The sequence below is a fragment of the Oncorhynchus masou genome, chromosome 13 (assembly GCF_036934945.1).
Source record: "Oncorhynchus masou masou isolate Uvic2021 chromosome 13, UVic_Omas_1.1, whole genome shotgun sequence".
NCBI classification, from domain to species: Eukaryota; Metazoa; Chordata; class Actinopteri; order Salmoniformes; family Salmonidae; genus Oncorhynchus; species Oncorhynchus masou.
In genome coordinates, this window is record NC_088224.1 from 94,128,392 (window position 1) to 94,135,560 (window position 7,169).

Below are 7,169 nucleotides of genomic sequence, written 5' to 3' on the forward strand. Positions count from 1 at the left end.
TGTCTGTGACCACGCAACAAAAAAAAACGTTCTAAGCAAAACCTTCATATCATAACCGCTAACCGCTACAACCTGGTCAACATAGCTACTAGAATTAGAGTTACCAGCATCAGAAATTTCAGCTCAAATAAATGCTTCACAGAGTTCAAGTAACCGATACATCTCAACATCAACAGTTCAGAGGAGACTGCGTGAATCAGGCCTTCGTGGTCGAATTGCTGCAAAGAAACCACTACTGAAGGACACCAATAGGAGGTGTCCTTCAGAGGCTTGCTTGGGCCAAGAAACACAAGTAGAGCTGTGGAAATTTGTCCTTCGGTTTGGAGTCCAAATTTGAGATTATTGTTTCCAACCATGTGGTTGAACAGATGATCTCTGCATGTGTGGTTCCCACCGTGAAGCATGGAGGAGGAGGTGTTATGGTGTGGGGATGCTTTGCTGGTGTCACTGTCTTTGATTTATTTAGAATTCAAGGCACACTTAACCAGCATGGCTACAACAGCATTCTGCAGCGATACGCCATCCAATCTGGTTTGGCCTTAGTGGGACTATCATTTGTTTTTCAACAGGACAATGACCCAACACTCCTCCAGGCTGTGTAAGGGCTATTTGACCAAGAAGGAGAGTGATGGAGTGCTGCATCAGATGACCTGGCCTCCACAATCCCCCGACCTCAACCCAATTGATATGGTTTGGGATGAGTTGGACCTCAGAGTGAAGGAAAAGCAGCCAGCAAGTGGTCCTTCAAGACTGTTGGAAAAGCATTCCAGGTGAAACTGGTTGAGAGAATGCTAAGAGTGTGCAAAGCTGTCATCAATGCAAAGGGTGGCTATTTTTGGTTAGTACACTTTTTTGGTTACTACACGATTCCATATGTGTTATTTCATAGTTTTGATGTCTTCAGTATTATTCTACAATGTATAAAATAGTACAAATAAAAGAAAACTCTTGACTGAGTAAGTGTTCTAAAACCTTTGACCGGTAGGTGCTACACCTCCAATGAAGTAGACTCATAGGTCTATGCTTATTATCTTGTGAATGTAGGTCACGGGATTGAGGGGAGAGAGAGAAGGAGAGAGAGAAGGAGAGAGAGAAGGAGAGAGAGAAGGAGAGAGAGAAGGAGAGAGAGAAGGAGAGAGAGAACGAGAACACGAATGAGAGAACTAGAGAGAGAGAGCTAGAGAGAGAGAGAGAGAACTAGAGAGAGGGAACTAGAGAGAGGGAACTAGAGAGAGAGAACTAGAGAGAGAGAACTAGAGAGAGAACAAAAAAGAGAGAGACAGAACAGAGAGGGACTGCAGTAGCGTGAGTGAGTGTGTATTATCATCCACCTACTAGGGGCCACACTATGGGGCCAAAATAAGGGAACAGTACCAGTCCCTAGTATCAGTGTCAACACTGTCCCCTGGGGAGACTTATTATCTTGTGAATGTAGGTCACGGATTGGCACGGAGAAGGATTGCGAGGGCTGCCCCTGTCATGGACCTTGCATAGAGGGGGGGGGGGGGACTTAACCTCTCTGGCCCACCCGGGACGCAACCGCACCCCCTGCCAACAATAAATGCAAATGCGCTACGCCAAATGCTAATAGCACTCGTTAAAACTCAAACGTTCATTAAAATTCACATGCAGGGTAGTCAATTCAAGCTACACTCGTGAATCAAGCCAACGAGTCAGATTTGTAAAATGCTTTTCGGCGAAAGCATGAGTAGCTATTATCTGATAGCAGGCAACACGCCGAAATACGTAAACAAAGGGGACGTAAACAAAGGAATTAGCGTAGCCGGCGCTACACAAAACGCAGAAATAAAATATAAAACATTCATTACCTTTGACGAGATTCTTTGTTGGCACTCCTATATGTCCCATAAACATCACAATTGGGTCTTTTTTTCGATTAAATCGGTCCTTGTGTACCCAAAATGTCAATTTATGAACACCGTCAGATCCAGTAAAAACACATTTTTTAAACGCGACGTTATTTTTTAAAATTAAAAAAGTTGCCTATAAACTTTGACAAAACACTTCAAACTACTTCTGTAATCCCACTTTAGGTATTACTAAACGTTAATAAACAATAAAATTGATCGTGGAGCGATCTGTATTCAATAAGCATGAGTTTGGGAAACATAACTAACTTTTCCGGTTCCATTGTTTACAGCTGTGGTCTTGACAACCGGATGTGGCTATTACTCAGATGACCAACGATTTAGTTGAATCGAAATCACAACACTGGCGACATCGTGTGGAAGTTATAGGAACTGTATTCTCAGCCTTAACTATTTTTCCTTCCAATAGACAATACATGGGCTGGCGGATTGATTTTTTCTTCGTCGATTTAGTGACCAGGTTTTCTGCCGATTTTGACCACGGAACTCGTTCTGTTATAGTCACAGACACCATTGAACCAGTTCTAGAAACTTCAGAGTGTTTTCTATGCACACATACTAATCATATGCATATACTATATTCCTGACTTGTGTAGCAGGACGTTGAAATGTTGCGCGATTTTTAACAGAATGTTGAAAAAGTAGCCCGATCTCTAAGAGTTAATGGAACTTAAAATGACTAACAGCAAACAGGTCTAGCCTGTTTAGACTAGTCTATTATCCGGTCTAGACTCTATAAAGTGAACCAGTGGTTGTCTCAGTTAGAGACAAATAGCCTAGAATGGAGACAATGCCCTGTTTTGGGATAACTGATGTATCCTCCCATCCTTGACCGATAGATCGATAGTGAAAGGAGATGTGATGCTAGGCTAACAACCAATACATGTTATATATAGCCTGCCTATATAGTCTATCATCATTTATCTAATATTCATATATTTAGAGGACTAATTATTCAAACGGATTAGCTGGTATTGGAAATGCAGGAGTGGTCCTTGAGTTGCCGCTCCTCCCGCGGAAACTTGTGTGAAACTCCAGCTTTCATTGTTCAGTCCTCCCGCGGCCGTTGGACAGGACTGTAATTGATTCAGAGCTAACTAACTGTATATTTAAAAGTGATAATGTCCGAGAAGCCAATCTATGGACGCGACCCAGTCGCTTTAAATTATGTTTTAAATGTTCCACTGGCTGGCAACGTTCTTATCCCTTGTTTGCTAGCTGGCCAACTACGGCTAATTTACAGTCGCGTCGAACAGAATAACAACAAAGTAGCAGCATTAGCATCTGTTTAAGATGTTTTCTAGTGACATTCATTTGGATACGTCCCACTTCAAACTGAAGCTGGAAACAAACTAGCTGATTTTCGTTTCGTTTTGACCTTTTTCCAGTTTATCCATAAAAATGATGCCAGCTGATTCATGATTTTGACTGGCTGAGTAACACTGCCTGCCTGTCTCGTCCCGACAACCGACACGTTCATTACTATGGGACAGCTGGAGATCGAATTTGAATATTGAAACAATGTTGTAAATGTCAGAGAGACAGACAGCAAGGTTTAAACAAATCTCAGCAGTTGAAAACTAAATGTTAGTCTAAAAGAAATGTGAGATAATGTCTAGATGCTTTTATAGTGGAGATGCAGTTTATACATTGCCTGGCTGGGCTGATGAGACAGTGGATTACAGTCAGATGGAACAGAGTAAAGGGCATTTTAACATCATAGATTTAGCCGGTGGTAACTTGTGGAATAGACACCAGCTGGAATGCGGTTTTAACCAATCAGCTTTCAGAATTAGACCCACCCTTTGTGTATCACACATTACAGTTGAGGAACAATGGGAAAGTAATTCTGCTTTGAAAGTTGATAAACCTGTAACCCCACTTTGAGAAAATGGCCTTTGGATGTTTTGGTAAAGTACACCTACTGGAGAGCTCTTCTTTGCCTACACCCATTCAGCATCGTTCACACCCTCTTAAGCCTGAGCCCATCCCATCTCTTTCTCCTCACATGTGAGGCCATGTGCTAAACAGAGTGAGTATGCTGGGTACTAAAATCAGAGATTTCAAGATTAAAGGATGGTTTATACTATAACTCTAGACAGTTGTCACAGAACATTCTGTCATTAGACATCAAACTCATCATTGTCTTTATGGGGCGGCAGGGTAGCCAAGTGGTTAGAGCGTTGGACTAGTAACTGGAAGGTTGCAAGTTCAAGCCCCCGAGCTGACAAGGTACAAATCTGTCGTTCTGCCCCTGAACAGGCAGTTAACCCATTGTTCCTAGGCCGTCATTGAAAATAAGAATTTGTTCTTAACTGACTTTACCTAATAAAGGTAAAATAAAAAAATGAAAAGTATAAACATAAAAACGATAGGCTGCATGACATCAGCAGCCTGGTGGTCCAAAGTAGCACAATTGGTGTATAAATATACCCATCAGTTTTCAAATCAATTCAGTAAAGGTTATTTAATTATTCATTATTAATTTATGTCACTCTAGCAAACCAGGCAACTAAAAGCAACTTTAAAAAAAATGTTATGGATCATTTCTAGCTTGTTAGCTAGCTAATGTTAAGGCTAATTAATAGCTCGTCGGATAAGGTCGTTAATAGCTGCCAATATTCATATACAGGGACTCGCCCAGTTCTCTTCAGTCAGTGACAGACAGGACTCACCCCAGTTCTCTTCAGTCAGTGACAGACAGGGACTCAGCCCAGTTCTCTTCAGTCTTGACAGACAGGGACTCACCCCAGTTCTCTTCAGTCTGTGACAGACAGGGACTCACCCCAGTTCTCTTCAGTCAGTGACAGACAGGACTCACCCCAGTTCTCTTCAGTCTGTGACAGACAGGGACTCACCCCAGTTCTCTTCAGTCTGTGACAGACAGGGACTCACCCCAGTTCTCTTCAGTCTGTGACAGACAGGGACTCACCCCAGTTCTCTTCAGTCAGTGACAGACAGGGACTCACCCCAGTTCTCTTCAGTCAGTGACAGACAGGGACTCACCCCAGTTCTCTTCAGTCAGTGACAGACAGAGACTCAGCCCCAGTTCTCTTCAGTCTCTGACAGACAGGGACTCACCCCAGTTCTCTTCAGTCAGTGACAGACAGGACTCACCCCAGTTCTCTTCAGTCTCTGACAGACAGGGACTCGCCCAGTTCTTCTCAGTCAGTGACAAAGCCAATAAAGTTTTTTGTTTTTGTTTGTGCTCATAATGCACCGGCCGGTTAGAAGAGTTTATGCCTATAGTCTGAAATTGCCATGGGAAACATGGTGTGTACGTGCAGGTTATTAGATTTGGGGCGGCAGGTAGTCTAGTGGTTAGAGGAGGCAGGTAGCCTAGTGGTTAGAGGGGAGGCAGGTAGTCTAGTGGTTAGAGGAGGCAGGTAGCCTAGTGGTTAGAGGAGGCAGGTAGTCCTAGTGGTTAGAGGAGGCAGGTAGCCTAGTGGTTAGAGGAGGCAGGTAGCCTAGTGGTTAGAGGAGGCAGGTTGCCTCGTGGTTAGAGAGGCAGGTAGCCTAGTGGTTAGAGGGGCGGCAGGTAGCCTCGTGGTTAGAGAGGCAGGTAGCCTAGTGGTTAGAGGAGGCAGGGTAGCCTAGTGGTTAGAGGAGGCAGGTAGCCTTGTGGTTAGAGGCAGGTAGCCTAGTGGTTAGAGGAGGCAGGTAGCCTAGTGGTTAGAGGAGGCAGGTAGCCTAGTGGTTAGAGGAGGCAGGTAGCCTAGTGGTTAGAGGAGGCAGGTAGCCTAGTGGTTAGAGGAGGCAGGTAGCCTAGTGGTTAGAGGAGGCAGGTAGCCTAGTGGTTAGAGGAGGCAGGTAGCCTAGTGGTTAGAGGAGGCAGGTAGCCTAGTGGTTAGAGGAGGCAGGTTGCCTCGTGGTTAGAGTGTAGAGGAGGCAGGTAGCCTAGTGGTTAGGGAGGAGGCAGGTAGCCTAGTGGTTAGAGGGGCGGCAGGTAGCCTCGTGGTTAGAGAGGCAGGTAGCCTAGTGGTTAGAGTGTAGAGGAGGCAGGTAGCCTAGTGGTTAGAGGAGGCAGGTAGCCTAGTGGTTAGAGGAGGCAGGTAGCCTAGTGGTTAGGGACGGCAGGTAGCCTAGTGGTTAGAGGAGACAGGTAGCCTAGTGGTTAAAGGAGGCAGGTAGCCTAGTGGTTAAAGGAGACAGGCAGCCTAGTGGTTAACGGAGGCAGGTAGCCTAGTGGTTAGAGGAGGTAGGTAGCCTAGTGGTTAGGGGCGGCAGGTAGCCTAGTGGTTAAAGGAGACAGGTAGCCTAGTGGTTAGGGGCGGCAGGTAGCCTAGTGGTTAAAGGAGACAGGTAGCCTAGTGGTTAAAGGAGGCAGGTAGCCTAGGGGTTAAAGGAGGCAGGTAGCCTAGTGGTTAGAGGAGGCAGGTAGCCTAGTGGTTAGGAGCGGCAGGTTGCCTAGTGGTTAGAGGAGACAGGTAGCCTAGTGGTTAGAGGAGGCAGGTAGCCTAGTGGTTAGAGGAGGCAGGTAGCCTAGTGGTTAGAGGAGGCAGGTAGCCTTCGTGGTTAGAGAGGCAGGTAGCCTAGTGGTTAGAGAGGCAGGTAGCCTAGTGGTTAGAGTGTAGAGGAGGCAGGTGGCCTAGTGGTTAGAGTGTAGAGGAGACAGGTAGCCTAGTGGTTAGAGGAGGCAGGTAGTCTAGTGGTTAGAGGAGGCAGGTAGCCTAGTGGTTAGAGGAGGCAGGTAGCCTAGTGGTTAGGGAGGAGGCAGGTAGCCTTAGTGGTTAGAGGAGGCAGGTAGCCTAGTGGTTAGGGAGGAGGCAGGTAGCCTAGTGGTTAGAGGAGGCAGGTAGCCTAGTGGTTAGAGGAGGCAGGTAGCCTAGTGGTTAGAGGAGGCAGGTAGCCTAGTGGTTAGAGGAGGCAGGTAGCCTAGTGGTTAGAGGAGGCAGGTAGCCTAGTGGTTAGAGGAGGCAGGTAGCCTAGTGGTTAGAGGAGGCAGGTAGCCTAGTGGTTAGAGGAGGCAGGTAGCCTAGTGGTTAGAGGAGGCAGGTAGCCTGGTGGTTAGAGGAGACAGGTAGCCTAGTGGTTAGAGGAGGCAGGTAGCCTAGTGGTTAGAGGAGACAGTTAGCCTAGTGGTTAGAGGCAGGTAGTCTAGTGGTTAGAGGAGGCAGGTAGCCTAGTGGTTAGAGGAGACAGTTAGCCTAGTGGTTAGAGGAGGCAGGTAGTCTAGTGGTTAGGGAGGCAGGTAGCCTAGTGGTTAGAGGAGACAGTTAGCCTAGTGGTTAGAGGAGGCAGGTAGCCTAGTGGTTAGAGGAGGCAGGTAGTCTAGTGGTT